This window comes from Schistocerca americana, chromosome 2, assembly GCF_021461395.2.
Source record: "Schistocerca americana isolate TAMUIC-IGC-003095 chromosome 2, iqSchAmer2.1, whole genome shotgun sequence".
Classification (NCBI taxonomy): domain Eukaryota; kingdom Metazoa; phylum Arthropoda; class Insecta; order Orthoptera; family Acrididae; genus Schistocerca; species Schistocerca americana.
In genome coordinates this window covers 1,041,238,039-1,041,257,368 of record NC_060120.1, presented here as the reverse complement: position 1 = coordinate 1,041,257,368, position 19,330 = coordinate 1,041,238,039, and the positions used below count along the sequence as shown (strand labels likewise).

At 40.9% G+C, this 19,330-nt stretch overlaps 1 pseudogene; it reads left to right on the top strand.

The window, feature by feature from the left end:
• The first annotated feature begins 5,207 nt into the window (after positions 1 to 5,207).
• Positions 5,208 to 5,325, top strand: LOC124596841 (annotated as a pseudogene).
• Positions 5,326 to 19,330: the final 14,005 nt, after the last annotated feature.

Below are 19,330 nucleotides of genomic sequence, written 5' to 3'. Positions count from 1 at the left end.
TTGCAGAACCATGACAAAGTAGTTATCCCAGATGTGTAACATTATGAGACAGGGGAAATACCCTCGGATTTCAAGAAGAGTGTAATAATTCGAACTCCAAAGCAGGCAGACGTTGATACGTGTGAATATTACTAAAATATCGTTTCAATAAATCATGTTCCCAAAATACTGACACGAATTGTTTACAGAAGAATGCAAAAACTGGAGGAAGCCCAGCTCGGAGAAAATTAGTTTGGGCTCTGGAGAAATGCAGGAATGCGTCAGCCAATACTTACTGTGTGATTTACCTTATAAAAAACGTCAAAAATATCTTTTTTGACGTTCTGAAGGTTGTTGTTGTTGTGGTCTTCAGTCCTCAGACTGGTTTGATGCAGCTTTCCATGCTACCCTATCCTTTGCAAGTTTCTTCATCTCCCAGTACCTACTGCAACCTACATCCTTCTGAATCTGCTTAGTGTATTCATCTCTTGGTCTCCCTCTACGATTTTTACCCTCCACCCTGCCCTCCAATGCTAAATTTGTGATCCCTTGATGCCTCAGAACATGTCCTACCAACCGGTCCCTTCTTCTCGTCAAGTTGTGCCACAAACTCCTCTTCTCCCTAATTCTATTCAATACCTCCTCATTAGTTACGTGATCTACCCATCTAATCTCCAGCATTCTTCTGTAGCACCACATTTCGAAAGCTTCTATTCTCTTCCTGTCCAAACTATTTATCGTCCATGTTTCACTTTCATACATGGCTACACTCCATACAAATACTTTCAGAAACGACTTCCTGACGCTTAAATCTATACTCGATGTTAACAAATTTCTCTTCTTCAAAAACGCTTTCCTTGCCATTGCAAGTCTACATTTTATATCTTCTCTACTTCGGCCATAATCAGTTATTTTACTCCCCAAATAGCAAAACTCCTTTACTACTTTAAGTGTCTCATTTCCTAATCTAATTCCCTCAGCATCACCCGACTTAATTCGACTACATTCCATTATCCTCGTTTGGCTTTTGTTGTTGTTCATCTTATATCCTCCTTTCAAGACACTGTCCATTCCGTTCAACTGCTCTTCCAAGTCCTTTGCTGTCTCTGACAGAATTACAAAGTCATCGGCGAACCTCAAAGTTTTTATTTCTTCTTTATGGATTTTAATACCTACTCCGAATTTCTCTTTTGTTTCCTTTACTGCTTGCTCAATATACAGATTGAATAACATTGGGGACAGGCTACAACCCTGTCTCACTCCCTTCCGAACCACTGCTTCCCTTTCACGCCCCTCGACTATTATAACTGCCATCTGGTTTCTGTACAAATTGTAAATAGCCTTTCGCTCCCTGTATTTTACCCCTGCCACCTTTAGAATTTGAAAGAGAGTATTCCAGTCAACATTCTCAAAAGCTTTCTCTAAATCTACAAATGCTAGAAACGTAGGTTTGCCTTTCCTTAATCTTTCATCTAAGATAAGTCGTAAGGTCAGTATTGCCTCACGTGTTCCAACATTTATACGGAATCCAAACTGATCTTCCCCGAGGTCGGCTTCTACCAGTTTTTCCATTCGTATGTATAGAAATCGCGTTAGTATTTTGCGGTTGTGACTTATTAAACTGATAGTTCATGAATTTACACATCTGTCAACACCTGCTTTATTTGGGATTGGAATTATTATATTCTTCTTGAAGTCTGAGGATACTTCGCCTGTCTCATACATCTTGCTCACCAGATGGTAGAGTTTTGTCAGGACTGGCTCTCCCAAGACCGTCAGTATTTCTAATGGAATGTTATCTACTCCCGGGGCCTTGTTTCGGCTCAGGTCTTTCAGTGCTCTGTCAAACACTTCGCGCATTTCATCTTCATCTACATTCTCTTCCATTTCTATAATATTGTCCTCAAGTACATCACCCTTGTATAGACCCTCTATATTTCCTTACATTTGTCCTCTAGCCATACCTGCTTAGCCATTTTGCACTTCCTGTCAATCTCGTTTTTGAGATGTTTGTATTCCTTTTTGCCTGCTTCATTTACTGCGTTTTTATGATTCCTCCTTTTATCAATTAAATTCAATGTTTCTTCTGTTACCCAAGGATTTCTACTAGCTCTCATCTTTTTACCTACTTGATCCTCTGCTGCCTTCACTACTTCATCCCTCAGAGTTACCCATTCTTCTTCTACTGTACTTCTTTCCCCCAGTGCTGTCAATTGTTCCCTTATGCTCTTCCTGAAACTCTGTACAACCTCTGGTTTAGTCAGTTTATCCAGGTCCCATCTCCTTAAATTCCCACCTTTTTGCAGTTTCTTCAATTTTAACCTGCAGTTCATAACCAATAGATTGTGGTCAGAGTCCACATCTGGCCCTGGAAATGTCTTACAATTTAAAACCTGGTTCCTAAATCTCTGTCTTACCATTATATAATCTATCTGATACCTTTTAGTATCTCTGGGATTCTTCCATGTACACAACCTTCTTTTATGATTCTTGAACCAAGTGTTAGCTATAATTAAGCTATGCTCTGTGCAAAATTCTAACAGACGGCTTCCTCTTTCATTTCTTACCCCCAATCCATATTCACCTACTATGTTTCCTTCTCTCCCTTTTCCTGCACTCGAAATCCAGTCACCCATGACTATTAAATTTTCGTCTCCCTTCACTATCTGAATAATTTCTTTTATCTCATCATACATTTCATCAATTTCTTCATCATCTGCAGAGCTATTTGGCATATAAACTTGTACTACTGTAGTAGGCGTGGGCTTCGTGTCTATCTTGGCCACAATAATGCGTTCACTATGCTGTTTGTGGTAGCTTACCCGCACTTCTATTTTTTTATTCATTATTAATCCTACTCCTGCATTACCCCTATTTGATTTTGTATTTATAACCCTGTATTCATCTGACCAAAAGTCTTGTCCTCCTGCCATCGAACTTCACTAATTCCCACAATATCTAACTTTAACCTATCAATTTCCCTTTTTAAATTTTCTAACCTACCTGCTCGATTAAGGGATCTGACATTCCACGCTCCGATCCGTAGAACGCCAGTATTCTTTCTCCTGATAACAACGTCCTCTTGAGTAGTCCGCGCCCGGAGATCCGAATGGGGGACTATTTTACCTCCGGAATATTTTACCCAAGAGGACGCCATCATCATGTAACCATACAGTAAAGCTGCATGCCCTCGGGAAAAATTCTGTAGGTAGCAGCGATAAAATACAGGGAACGAAATGCTATTTGTCAAAAAAATGTTCAAATGTGTGTGAAATCTTACGGGACTTAACAGCTAAGATCATCAGTCCCTAAGCTTACGCACTACTTAACTTAAATTATCCTAAGGACAAACACACACACCCATGGCCGAGGGAGGACTCGAACCTCCGCCAGGACCAGACGCACAGCCCATGACTGCAGCGCCTGAGACCGCTCGGCTAATCCCGCACGGCATATGTTATTTATCACTCGTGCAGAATCCACACTTCAGTTGTAAGAGTCGAAGTAAATGAAAGATTGGGAGCGGAGTGAGACAGAGTTGCTGCAGATCCCCCATGTTATTCATCCTGTAGACTAATCAAGCAGTGATGCGAACCAAAAAGAAATCTTGAAAAATGGTTCAAATGGCTCTGAGCACTATGGGACCTAACTTTAGAGGTCATCAGTCCCGTAGAACTTAGAACTACGTAAACCTAACTAACCTAAGGACATCACACACATCCATGCCCGAGGCAGGATTCGAACCTGCGACCGTAGCAGTCACGCGGTTCCAGACTGAAGCGCCTAGAACCGCACGGCCACACCGGCCGGCCCCACGACTTCACAGTCAAAGTGCAGTCTGTACACCTTCCTAATATAAGCATTATTCGTCTCCTTTGGCATTTCAGCTCAGCCTGTCCGCTAGATTGTTTGATATTTCAAGTTCTACCATGTTCCCTTTGTTAAACATTCTGTCTTCTTGATGTTCAGCCCGAATCCTCATTTGCTACATTCTTCCATTAATTTCTTCATCATATAGGAGATATCTTCTTCATTGGTTACTACCACCAATATAAAAGGGTTTAGACGCTGCGGCCTCGTAACTGAATTCCACTTCTAGAGCATTTATTTTCCCAGTTCCGCAAGGGGATTTGAAAATATATTTGTTAACATCTAATATAAATTTGAATATGAGGAAGTATTTTCTGAAGGTACATCTCTGGAGTGTAGTCTCGTACGGAAGTGAAACATTGCTGAAAAGAGTGGTACTGGACGGAGATCGAATTGCCACACCAAAGTTGGCCAAGCGGTACGATATAACAGCCATTAGCGAGGGCTCACTGCAATCCGTAGCGACATACGAGAGGTGCTCCAGAAGAGCACGCCTCCCCCCTCTGCATAGCAGCGCCCCCATACTGAGGTCAATATAGTGTAGACCTAGCAAAAGCTCAGTCTTCCCATCCACCAGAGTTCGTAACCTCATCCGAAGGAGTCGATATAAAGGACAGGACCAGCGTGATAGTTAAAGTTTCTGATGGACTTCTTCATTTAAATGTGGAACAGAACCGTTTATTAATTAGTGCATTACTTGATGCTCTGCTAATCCATGATAGATGTAATTAACCAGTACTCTTTTTACAAAGAAGTGTGGCGAAATTTCGACCTTCTTGCAGTTCTTCGTAATGAAATGGTTCAAATGGCTCTGAGCACTATGGGACACTACGGGACCTTATGAGGTCATCAGTCCCCTAGATCTTAGAACTGCTTAAACCAAACTAATCTAAGGACATCACACACATCCATGCCCGAAGCAGACATTAGCGCCTAGAACCACTCGGCCACACCGGCCGGCTCTTCATAATCATACAACACTCCAAACCATAGATGGTAATTGGCTCAATGATGGCTTGACATATTTTAAGTTTCTTTTTTAATTCGACTCTTGTGGACTACAAAAGAGAGTTAATCTTTTATTGTTTTATGCGGTAAAATTAATACATATTTCATATATTCTAGTGTGATGAGACTTCTCACAGAATAACTGAAGAAGCCACGGTTTAGGCCAGACAAAAGTGCTTTCTCCTGGTCGCAACAATAACCAGTTCATTTTAGAAAAGAATACAAACGTTTGAAATATGGTGCTGCAGAAGCTGCTAAAGATTGAATCAGTAGATAGCTTAACAATGAGAAAGTACTGAATCGAGTTAGCGGAAAAAAATAAATTTATTGCAGTACTAGACTATTAAAAGGGCAACGGCCTTGTTGCAGTGGATCCACCGGTTCCCGTGAGATCACCGAAGTTAAGCGCTGTCGGGCGTGGTCGGCACTTGGATGGGTGACCATCCAGGCTGCCATGTGCTGTTGCCATTATTCGGGGCGCACTCAGCCTCGTGATGCCAATTGGCGAGCTACTCGACTGAATAGTAGTGGCTTCGGTAAAGAATACCATTATAACGACCGGGAGAGTGGGGTGCTGACCCCACGCCCCATCCTATCCGCATCCTCCCTTGAGGATGACGTGGCGGTCGGATGGTCATGGTAGGCCACTCGTGGCCTGAAGACGGAGTACTAGACTATTAGAAGGGATTAGTTGACGAAACGAATCCTCAGAATTTAAGAAATCATTAGTTTGGTAAAGGAGGAAATTGTAGGGGGTGAAAATTGTAGAAGCAGACCAAGGGAGATAGACAGTAAGCAGGTTCCGAAGTATGAAAGGTGCAATACTTATTTTGAGATAAAGAGGCTCGCACAGGATGTAGTAGCGTGGAGAGCTGCATCAAACCAGTCTTCCTACTGAAGAACACAACAACAAAAACACGTATGTGATGGTATCAGTTCCATTAGCTGCGTTCCCGTCATGCCCTCGGGCAGCCCCGCAGGCCTGTTGTCGGGAAAGGCGGTAGATGTTCGGCCGCTCTGCTGGACAAGGCAGCAGTAAGCGATAAGGGCGTTCCCAGGCGGCGCTAAACAGCCGTCCCGTGTACCGGAAGGCCGCCCTCTATGCAGCGCTCTGTCCCGTCCCAGGAATGCCGCTCGTTGCGCCAGCGGCTGGCGGAAGTGCGTTGTGCTGTCCACCAGTGGCCAGCCCGGGTGCCGGCTGGTGACTGCTGGAGAGCAGCGGCTGCTCCTTTGTTAACCAAAGAGCCGTAGACGCCAACAGGTACGCGCGCCCCAAACCAAGAAAGCGGCGTGCAGAACCGCCAACGGGATGCTCACTCCTCATTCTCGCAGAAGTAGTCATTAATTATCATGCATTAAATCAGACAAAGCACGTAAAATTCTTTGGGCCCCAGTCGAGTAGTAGTAGTATGGTATTCTGCCTTACAGCAGGTCTTGTCATGGGTTAGGCCTCTTCCACTATTGTCTGCCCACAGCCAGTCTTCATTTCTGAATATTTGTCTCCTCTGATATTGTCCAGCATTTGCTATCTTCCCCTTTTTCCCTCCACCATTCCTTCTGTTCCGTCCTTCAATAAACAGTCCCTCAAGCAACTGCGCAAACACCGATACTGCAGACCAATAACTCTACATGCACGCCCAATACGTTTCCACGAGAAAGTCAAATACCTCGGTTAGATGATGACTAACTGAAAACCTCAGCTGCCGACAGGTGTTGTTGATATACCTTGATGTGGACAGCTGAAAATGTGTGCCCCGACCGGGACTCTAACCCGGGATCTCCTGCTTACATAGGAGACGCTGCCATGTAAGCAGGAGATCCCGGGTTCGAGTCCCGGTCGGGGCACACATTTTCAGCTGTCCACATCGAGGTATATCAACAATACCTGTCGGCAGCTGAGGTTTTCAGTTAGTCATCATTTATTCCAGGGAAAAGCTGCACGGTCATCAACAGTAACTGTTCTTTCGAGAACAAGTTACTGTCTTCGTATATAAATACCTCGGTGTCTGGCTGCACCGGAAATTACTCTGGGGGGACCACATATAACACATGACCAACTGAGCAAGAGCGAGGATCAAACAGCTCTACCCTATGCTCAACAGGCGTAGCACACTGAACACAAGGGTGTCGAAATCCATGTACATGACACTTATTCGACCCCTGATGACGTACGCAGCTCCTGTCTTGGGATACCCTGCGCCCACACGCCTGCGCCGTCTGCAGATCATACAAAACAAAGTACTCAAAATCATAAGCAACGCTCCACGATACACACGCATCGCGGACCTTCCCCGGGAATACCGACTTCAGACTCTCACGGAGGTAATCCACAAACTCACCACAAGTCTGCACAGAAACTCCAGACACTCGCAGAACCCGTTTATTCTGAATCTGGGGAACTACGGCCACAACCACAGATGGAAACGTAAGAGACCAAAAGACATACTTGTAAGGAATTAACATCTATGGCCAAGTACACGCAAACACAACGGTACAGGTGAGCCCCTGTCAATCAGACACCATTACAGGATATCCAGCTGGAACATACTTGCCGAATAGCTGGCACCACACAGGGAAGCCGTACCGTACACTACATGCAGACAAGCTCCACACACACCCCACACAGTGAGATGATCTATGGCCGATCTCCCACCAACATATAACAATCTTGATTGTTCCAGGAATGCAGCGGCTGCAGCAAACTCGGATACATCGTCATCGCTTGCCACGGTAATGATGCATGATACCCATACTGACAAACCCAACCTTGCATGTACTATCGCAGCCAGTAAGCTACTACTGCTCTTACTACCCATCCCACTGTCGCAGAGGTTTCTTCCCACTGCACGAGCCTTGGCACTTTTTTCCCTCTGCTCTTCAAATTGGTACCCTCACTCGCGTTTCGTCCACTATCTATCACCTGATGGACCGTGTTAATGCGTAGTCTTACCCAGACGCATGGATAACAACACAGCCCAGCATCCTGTGATCCACCTATTAGATAACTAACATGATGACGGAGGTGACAGTAGAACTTTTGGTCTGGTCGAGACGTTGGTGCGGGCGTGGAGGGGTCCCATCTCTAAAAAAAACAGTCCCTCCTCAAAATGTCCAATCCAGTTCCGTTTTCTCTTTCTGATGACTTTCAGCATGTTTCTTTCGTCTCCAATTCTTCTTAATATTTCTTCATTCGCTACTCGGTCTTCCCAGTTGAATAACAAGCTAAATCCGAGACAAAAAAAAACCTAGTAATACCTAACAAGTTCGGTTCCTCTTCTGTCCTTGGTCTACATACACATCCGCATCTACTTCCATACCCTTAAACCACTGTGAAGTGCATGGAAAAAGGGTACGTCCCAGTCAGGGGCGAACCAGGGTGGACTTAGGGTTTCCTAATCACTATGTAGATGCTTTAATCACTACATCATCCTGACACAATGGCTCTCCACAACTGCAGTGACTACCTTAGCATGCCTCACTCCTCTATCCAAATTCCCAGTCACGCCTCAACCCACTAGTACGCCCCACAAACTTGGACAGTATCGCAGAGGCTGTCCAACTGTATTGGAATAATGCCTTAGCATCGAACGGAACGGGGGATCCCATCTGAAAACCTGGTTGGAGAGCCTCTACAATGGTGTTTAAATACTAGTTGGCTAAGGCGTGAATGGGAATTTGGACTGAGGAGAGAGACGCCCTACGGAAGTCAGCGCAGTTGTGTAAGTGCCAAGGTGTGTAGTAGTTAGTACTCTGCCTAGTGAACAGTAGACCCAAATTCGAATCCTGGCACTGGTATAAATTTTCATTTTCTCTTCAGTCTGCACGCGTACATAACAGATGTTATAGATGTTCCAGACCTGAATAGGTCCCTGGAACAATGCAGTTTCATTTGGCAGATTCAGGAAACCTAAGGCTGCTGGAACAATCGTGTAAAGTAGTTTTAGACTGAGTTCTGAGGATCCGGGCTTCTTCAGCACTAGCTCCTATGCTGTTGGGCGCGAGGAGCTAAGCAGCTGCCTTCTCCTTCTAATCTCTTCTCCGAATGCGCCTATGGTCCCACTGGTCCAATTATTAGCAATCTTCCCCGTTACATTCATCTATGGAGCGCTGGATGAACGATTGTTTCAGTGTCCCTGTGCGTGTTTTAATTAGTCTGACCTTGCCCTCACGATCCCAATGGGAGCGATATGTAGGGAGTTGTAGCATATTTCTAGAGTCATCATTCTAAACCAGCCCCTCAAACTTAGTAAGTAGACTTTCTAGGGTTAACTTACGTCTATCTTCAAAAGTCTGCCAGTTCAGTTCTTTCAATATGTCTGTAATACTCTTACGCTGATCAAACTAGTGAGCATTCGTGCTGTATACGTTCAGAATCCCCTGTCAATCCTATCCTGTAATGTTCCCACACGGTTGAGCAGTACTGTAGGATGTGTCTCACGAGTGATTTGTAAGCAATTTCCTTTGTAGACTGACTGCATTCCTCTAGTATTCTACCAATAAACCCACGACTGAGCCTTCTTAATCGTTCCGTTTGATGTCCCTACAAAGTGTTATTCTCAAGTATTTGTTATTTCCGGTTTTTCCAGCATTCCCCATCCTGTCTTTTCTTTCTTCTGTTCATGTTTCTCCCTGTATCTTGTTTCTTTTGTCTTGAAAGCCAACGAAAATTAACTTTACATTTCCTTTTGCTTTTTGCGATTCTATGAGGCTGTTTCTTCCTAGTTCTTCTCTTATTTGTGTAATCTATGCATTTGTCGACTTCTTTTCCCAGAAATGCAGGATTATTTTTTCGTTAAGCTTTTGCTAATTCGTCTGGTACAGTTTTTCGAAGAAGATAAACCTTCGTTTCGCCGGTACTTCTGATTTTTCCCTGTGTTTTTGTAGATTTACTCGTTACCTCTTCTTTTCCAACCATCTGTAGTTTGTATTACACTCGCCTATGATTTCTCCAAACAGTCGTCTTTCAGGTATTTCTATTCCGTACAGCTTATGGTTAATCGTTAAGCATTCACATGTGTATAAACATTCTGGTGTTACCACTGCGGTAATGTGTTTTAATTTTGTTTCTCTGGATATGCATTTCTTGTTGTAGATATTTTTTTTAAACCATATACTCCTTCCGTTTTATTAACTCTTAAAACTGTTGCCCGTTTTTCAGGTCCTTTCTGCGGCGTAGTTTCTCCAACACATTTAAATTTACTAATGTGCCCCATTTCACCTATTCGTGTTTCTATATACTTTTGCACAATTTTCGCATTTACGATGAATTTTGTTTTTAAGCTGAAATTTTGACCCCTGTTGTATATATATATTTTTTCCAGAACATTTATTTGAGTAACTGCTTCTGTCAGATTTTCTGAAATTACTGCAAAGTTGAGTGTAAAAGCCAGGCAGCTCATCTTAATTCCATTTGTTTTTCTTTGCAGAATAATGATCGGTTCAATTTTGTGACTGTTGAGTAGCAAATTCCAGACTTTTTCTGAAACGTAATTACGAGCAGTAAAGTAATTTATTTATTTATTCAGTCATTCAAGGATCGTTTCACAATGATGTGTGATTTCTCATCATAATACAATGAATGTTGATAATTCAAATGTACATACATATCCAATTTACATGTACTTGTATGTTTTTACGAGAGTAGGACAGGCCTTTAGCTGTTACCTTCCTGAAGGAACCGTCCCAGCATTCACCTGAAATGGTTTAGGAAAATGACGGGAAATCTACAACAGGATGTCTGGGCAGAGCAGAATCGGTCCTCTCGAATAAGACGCCAGGATTGTAACAACTGCACTGTGTCATTCGGTTGGTACCTGTGATACAGTGTTCTTTTGACCACCACCATCTTTTGGATTAGATAACATATAATACAAGGCATAGTTCTGATCTACGCCACTACGCACTATCAATACCTACTGGAGACTCTAGGACCACTATCTTTCTGCTATGTACCTTGCAGTCCCTTCAGCCCGTTAGAAAAACTGACTCCAGGTCAGTTCAAATGCTACTATTCCTTATGCGCTTCTTCGTATTCACCCTTCAGTTTGCTTGGGAAATGGAGTCAGCATCGCCCCAAGGTGAGTGTGATGTCGAGCTCAGGAAAATTACGTGACATTACTTGCGCGCACTGAACATCCCGGCACATGATTTTCTAGTAAAAGCATTGTACTGTGATTGTGTACTGTAGTGTGATAATATGTGGTTATCCTTTTCGTTTAAGCTCTACTGTGTGTTCTCCAACTAATCTTTAATTATGTAGTGTAAATTACTTATGAAGTATGATTTAATTACCTTTTTAAACAGATGTATTGTACTAATCTTTTCGATCTCCTGGGATAATTCTTTCCTGACAGAATATGATGTTTTGAGTTTTTTTTTTCTTTGCTAAATGTAAGTTCAAACTGGCTCCTGTTCCTTGAACGTGCACGTAACTGTTAGTAAAATACTTATTACTGTGGTCCATGATATGAGCAACAGGCTGATAGATGCAATCACTTGGTGAAATAAAAATACTCAGTTTTTTAAACAGCCTTTACAGTGAGCCCTATTACTATTCTTAGCTATTATTCCAACGACCAATTTCTGCTGAATGAAAGCTGTGTCCATGTTTAATCAAAACCTTCAGCGTGTTTTGCCCTTAGAACTATCTCTCATTGTGTTGACCTGAAGGCAAGAGCGTTGGTTTATTTTGCATATTTTCAGACCTTTATGTCTTATGGAACTATAGTCTGGGCCAGTATGCACCTGACGTGAATAAAGTATGTATTCAGCAGAAGCGAGAAGTAAGAATACCGTGTAAAGTAGACAACAGTATCATCTCGCAGAAGCCTTTTTCAAGACATTAGAACTCTCACACATTTACCCTTTAATGAAGTTGTTGCTAATAGTAAATATCATTGCATTTGAACTGAAATTTACACAATCATAACACAAGATGCAAAATTATTTTTCAGACTCTTGACACAAATTATCTAAATACATAGTAGATTCGTGAACTGAAAATTTTTCTTGACTATACGACAAGTCCTAGTGTCTGTTCTAAGGCTCCATGGCCAGCAGTAAAGCGCTGGTTCACCATCAGTATTTACAAAATAACTACATGTTTTTTAAAAAAGATAATTGTAATCAAGTAATTAAGCTACTAATAGCAGATAAAGAGCAGCTGTATAAAATAATTGAGAAGCCGCATTTTTTTCAACGTACCAAATTTCTTTCCAATTTCCTCGATTAAATTTAGATTGCATCTGAGTGAATACTGCTATACAATACATTGATACTTTGTTGTTAATACAGTGCCATATACTGATTTTCTATGATTACGATGTTTCTTTGATTTTTTCCACATCGCTGAAAATTCTCCTTCTTGATGGAATCTACGAAACTTTCATCAATGACTGAATGAATTTAATATTATTTATTTATTTCACTTGCAGGATTAGGGCATTCAGACCCTCTCTTACACCCAGCTAGGCGTCATTAGTAAGTTAACAGCATAATACGTGTGATACATGGGTAGTACATGACATTAATACTGGTAATAACAATAATGATAATAATAATAAAAGAAGAAGAAGACAATTGTGAAACATTCTCGACAGTGTGGAAAGAGACCAACAGAGTAACCAGGGAAACCAAAATGAAATAGCTAAATTAGGAAAGACTTCGAAAGATCGAAAGAAACAACACACAAAATTTCTATGAGAAGTTCAAACATAACCTCACAGGACATCATCCAGAAACAGAGAAAAAGTGCAGTCGGCCCTAAACAATCAATAAATCGTTAAGGAACTTGCCAGGTATGTCAAACAACTACTTAACTGCCGAGAACCAACACAAAGATTCCCACCGCAAGAACCAAGCTCATTACAGTCAGATGAGGAGAAAGTTGCCAGCCAGACGAGAAGACTCAAAAACAACAAGACATCCGGGGAAAATGGAATCATAGCAGAAATCCTCAGGTCATCAGATTCAGACACTACAATAAATGACCAAAATCATGCACAGCTTCTGGCAAACAGAAAAAAATCTAAAATGTTAGAAAAATGCGTTAATTCACTTATTACGCAACAAGGGAGACAGAACAGGTGTAAATAACCACAGGGAAAACTCATTAATGTCAGCTAATGAATTTATGGGAAAACTCTCAATTCCTATCGAGTACAACAAGACTAAGGCGAAGAGATGGGCTGCCTCCATTACATTTCAGCTGTCTACGTGAGAAAGTGATGCAAGAATGGTGCAAACCGAAACCAGTCCTCAGAATTGACAGCCAATCGTTTTCGGTAGAGGAAATACTCATTTTTAAAAAATCCGATGAGGAATTATCAGAATGAGACGAAATTCGGTACAGGTGATATATATGTACAGGCAGGCAAATGATTACAATTTCAGAAAAATTAAATGATTTATTCAAGAGAAACAGTTTCACAAACTGAGGAAGTCAGTAACGCTTTGGTCCTTGTCTGGCCCTTATGCAATCAATTATTCGGCTTGACATTGATTGATAGAGCTGTTCGATGTCCTCATGTGGAATATCGTGCGAAATTCCGTTGAATTGGCGCGTTAACTCTTCTAAAGCCCAAGCTTGTTGGGGGATTCTGCCCATAATACTCAAAACGTTCTCAACTGGGAATAGAGATTTGGGGACCTTGCTCGCAAAGTTAGGGTCTCGCAAGCACCAAGACAAGTAGCAGAAACCCTCGTCGTAAGCGAGCAAGCATTTTTTTTTTGCTGAAATATAAGCCCAGGATGGCTTGCCATTAAGGGCAACAAAACGGGACATAGAATATCGTGTACTTACCGCTGTGATGTAATGGTGCCGTGAACAACAAACAAAGAGGTTCTGCTGTGCAATAAAACGGCATGCTTGAATAACGGGCAGAGGTGGACCAACGCTATACTGACTTATACAATATGTGAAGCTGTTTCTTTTGAATAAATTATTAATTTTTTTCTGAAATTGTAGCCATTTGTGCGCCTGTATACGTACATCATATTTACCGATTTCCGTCGCATTCGGATAATTCCTTCGTGGTGCGTCTTTTTTTTTCTTTTTTCTTTTTTAATTCTTAGACCGTGTCCATAGATTGCCTAGTATTTGCAGAGGATTTAGCCATCGTTACATGCTTCATTCCGTCACCCTAACATCTTACTGAAGTCTTGAAAGAAGCTGCAAAAATAGCCGGTCCCCAGGTATCTTCTGATCAGAGTACATGACCAGCAACAAATAAGCATCAAAATTCGTGAAGACGAAATATGGCAGAATTGAGCGAGTTCCACATTTTAAATACCTCGTCCCATAAGTTCCAGAAAATGACACTGAAACATAAGCAAACGAAATTAAGTGCCATAAAATGGAAATTGCATACCGGCTTACTCAAAATATCTACAAGAAATATATCCCCAATATAAAAAATAAGAAACTGCAACACATTAATTAAACCAGAATGGATTTATCGATCAGGTACACTAATTTTGAACGGCAAAACAGACATTGGAAACAATGACAAAATGGAACACAAAATCGCAAGAAAATTTCTGTATCCATAACTTGTAGATGGATAATACCTGCTCACCGAAGCAAACAGGAAATCAAGCAGTAAGCAAATATCCATAGTGACATTAAGAAACGCAGGTCAAGATTCTATGGATACATTAAAAGAATGAAACCAGACAGATTTATAAAGCATGTAATTGATTTCCTTTCTTTCTTATCCTTTTCGAAAACAGAAGCAAACCCAAATGGACACTATGAAATGGGTTGTAGAGATCGATACTGATCTGAAATTGGCAGGCACAACACCCAAAGACGTCCAAAACCGCGAAATCTTCAGATCCAAAATTCACAGTTGGCAAACTGACAAAGAGGAAAAAACCGAAGACACGAACTGGGACAACACTGTCTGTCCAGAGAACGGAAGCCCACAGGTAGAGAGTGAAGGAAATATGGGCACAAAGGAAGGCAAATGCTCACACATATGTACTCTGCGTAGTCATGATGGGATTATTTGCAAGTAATAGTAATAATAATAGTAATAATAATAATCAAAACAAAGAATTTTATAAGACTTTTAAACACTGACCATACAGCTCCAAAACAATAACGAAAATATTGCCCTCAACAACGCGTATAATTGCAAAATGCTGGCGGAATATTTGAAACCTAAACTGTTAAGAACCCGTAGCAGGATTGGATTTTAAGACCCTAACAATAACCAATCCTAGCTATGAACCACCTTCCACCAAGAAACTACAGATAGTCATTTCAAATTTCAAAAACTATAAAGCCTCGGGAGAAAAGCTGATAACAGTGGAACTTTGGAAAAATGTTAACAAAAAGCCCATAGACTCTCTCCGACACATATCTGAAGAAAATCGCCTCTCATTCACCCACTCCATAAGAAAGGATCCAAAAGAGACCATACAACTACAGAGGGATCTCACTCCTACACGTAACTTACAAGATATTTTCTTAAGTCCTACTAAACAGGGCAGAACCCCAACTAGACCATCAGATTGGAAAATACCATGCGGGTTTCAGGAAAAGGGGTCCTGCTCAGAACAAATCGTAAAACTCAAAAACTCGTAGCCCACCCAAAAGCAAGGGCAAAATCAAATGCTATTTCTACAAGAAGTCATGTGTTACCACTTTCATCGACTTTCAGAAAGCAGATAACTCAGTAGACCGGAAATCCCTCATGTCTATACTAAACAAAACCACTGGTTTAATCAGAGAAACCATTATGAACACATACTCCAAAGTCAAATTCGTGGGATAACTCTTACATCTTTCTGAGATTTAAACTGATGTACGGCGAGGAGATAGACTCTCTCCACTGCTGTTTAAATTCACCCTAGAAAAAGTAGTCAGAGAGGGGAACACGAAGATCCGTTGTGGAATCCGACTGGGAACGAAAAACAAAGGCACCAAAGTCAATTGTCTAGTCTTTGCAGATGAGATGGCCCTACTAGCTGAGACCTAGGAAAAAGCCGAAAGACAAACCCTCGAACTACAGAAACAAGCTGAAAGAAAACAGGCCTCAAAATCTCCCTTGAAATGACCAAAGTAATGACAAACATAGAAAACACACCACAACATTTTAAAATGGGAGAGAAAAAAACTGAGAGCGTCAAAGAATTCAAATATCTTGAAGAATGGATCAGCTAGAATGGCTTCGAGAAACAGGAAATGGAATCTCGAAGAAGTAAAGTTGGCCTGCCCTTCCAACTCACTAAAAACACATATAACAAAAAGTCGCTGTCATGGAACGCAAAAATAAGACATTATAATGCAGTAATCAAACGGGAAGCCCTGTATGCTGCCGAAACACCAACCATGGTCCAGGTGAAAGGCTGTAGTTCAAGGAAAGGAAAATATTAAGAAAATTTCTTGGCCCCAGATTCCACAACAACAAACTAATTCAAATTGAAAATGAACGTTTTAGCAAACTACCGATAACTCCCAGACATAATGAGGAAAAGAAAAATCGATTTTTATGGTCAAATCCTCAGAATGAACCCAAGTTTATTAAGAAAATTGACTACTCCGTATAAAAAGTCGTACCAAATTAGTTTAAGGAAACGGAGAAGGACTTAACTCCAATCACCGAAAATATGCGCATAGATAAAACTGAAAAAAAGGAAAAAAAACGAACATTTCAGAACTCTGAAGAAGAACGGAAAGCAAGAACACAAAGGCCGAAACAAAACTGGGCTAATAGAAAGGCACGGAACATTAAAAACTGATTGATTTAACGTACCCCAAAGCAGGGTGAAAGGTAAGAAGAAGAATAGATGTAGTAATGAACGCGTGATGTTCCGAAAATTGATCTAGATAACAGTGTGCTAAGGTATCCTTGATTACGTTTTTTCGAACATGTGTGGTTGTATGTACATAAATGTATAGCAGCATATAAAAGGAATCATAATTGTCGAAGAAGCTGAGTGAGCTGGAGAAGAGCAAGAAATAATAGGATAAGTTTAGCAAATGAGATGATGAAAAGAAAACGTAAATAGATGAGTGATGAGGAAAGCGAGGGGAATGTCTGCAAGGTGACAGATATACGAGTTCGCTGCTGGACAGGACGGAGAAGCTAAAGTAATCTGAGATTGCGGCTTCACCACTGACAATAGGTACACCTTGACTCGCCTCCTGAGCGCAGAGTGACTTTCGATGCGATTTCAGTAACTGGGAAGTTGATTTCAGAATCGTTCCGTCGAAATGGAGAAGCACACGGAGCTGGACTTAGTGTTAAGCGAAGGTACAACCATGTTGTTCGACGTACTGCAGTTACAGAATGGTGATAGGAATCTGATGTGCAGCGAGAGGTAGCTAAGATAACAGTAAGTAAGAACCGACGGAGAGGACAGAGAGTGGGAAAATCACGTCATCTAAAAGGTCGCATTATGCTAACTGATTACAGGAAAGAATGACACAGGCAAGAAATGAAATGTTACGCACATAACCAACAAAAGAATTCGTGGCTAGTTTGAAAAGTTCATCTTTCTTTCATAATTAATATGTTGAAATCAAGAGTTTTAAAAGCCTTGCTGCAATCAATCATTGTTTCATGGCGCACCTAGGTGAGTACAACACACTGTATTATTTCTGCTAACATCAGAAAGTCATGAGGAAAGTGAATTTCTATATCGCTGTCTTCCTCCACACGTAAATACTTTCAGAACTGTGGCCGAAGCAATTTTTGTATTACCATCCTATTCTGAGAAATGTGTCTGCTGTTATCAGTGTTGCCTAAATGGTTCATATGGGAGCGCCATATACGGTGTTTAACGATTTCGTGGCCTCTGCCATCAAAAAATAGTTCTCAATTTCTGCATCCAGTTTATTTCAAGCGTTCGTGAGTCTAAATTTGACAGCAGTTCTGTTACACCCTCCTACTAGTAAAATATGTGCTGAATCGATTTGTCACTTTTTTTTCACCTTCGATGTTCCTTGTCACTCAGAACTAATATGGACATCACACACTCAGCAGCACTGCGGGTGTAGGCTGTTCAACATTTCATATGCCGTATTTTTTGTAGAGAAGTTTCAATTTGCCATTATCTTACAACGCAGCCTGTACAATGCTGACTCATTAGCTGTATGGACTAAAATCACTGCACCTTTAATTTTTGCACACGAGGCAACTCCATAATTTCATAAATTAAACGATGTTTGCCAGTCTTCATGTACTTTTCGATATTTTGTTATGATATTTCTGAATAACGATTAACGTTTCACCACACAGAAACTATTCATTATCTGTAGAGCTTCGATATTTCAGCTAACATTTGTTTTTGGAGAAGGTTCATCTTGAGCAAAACACAATTTTTCTTTTTGTTTTCATTTCCCAGACACGTTTCACTGAAGTAGGAACATCATTATCCTTTTATAACACCCTAAAATGCTCTTTACCACTTGCACACCAATAAATTTGAATTTTTAAGGCAGTATTTACTTATTTGAAAAATAGACAAAGTTTCGTTTATACACCTTCTTACCACAAGCTGTGAGTTTCGTGGATTTTTATGACGTATAATGCAATTGTATTGTTTCACACTTCGTCATCTGCAGCCATGGAGAACGTAACGTGGAGCAGTTACTTACTTTGAAATTTTACGACTGGGAATGTTAAGGTATGGCTAACATTAAACAGTTCTATGTGCAAGATTGTCTGTATGTGTGTGTGTGTGTGTGTGTGTGTGTGTGTGTGTGTGTGTGTGTGGAAAGGAGGGGCGGGAGGGGTTGGGGTGTTTATGGGTTGGTGCTGTCTGATAGTCCTTTGAGGGTGGACAACAGAGCTCTGATGCAGAGAACTGTGTATTTAATTATTACTTGTTTTGCTTCAATTATGACTTTTTGAATTTGATAGTTTTCTTCAATTATTGGTTTTTTAGTGGGGCTGTTGCTGCATTTGAGAATTTTCAAGTCAGTATCGACGCGCCTCTTTTTGGCTTCAATTAATTATTAAGAATAAGGGTATATTATTTATCAATCTTTCAGGTCGAAACTGACTGTAATATTTCGCTTCTTATTCTGATGTTTGTTGATCTGTGTTTCATGAGCATAAGGTGTTCAGCAATGAATGACAGCTTTTATACTTAATGTTCTTCTATGTCCTTTGTATGTGGTTTTAAAATTTCTGCTTGTCTGTCCTACACAAACTGATTTGCCGTCGTGGTATGAAAGACAGAAAATACCAGATGTGTAGTGCTTTTCTGTGCTACATACAAGGGAGTAGGAACTCAATGCTTAACTATCCAAACTTCATCTGGAACTAGGAAATCATATCAAAATCTCTGCGACATTAAATGGCATCATAAATATGGTAAAAGACACACAAAGAAAGGCTAATAAAAATGAAATGAGAAAAATAACAACACTAATTAAACATACTTTATAAACAAAACAGAATTATTATGCATTAAAACAGAAGGCAAGCAAACCATACATTTTACAAACGTCTGGTCAACC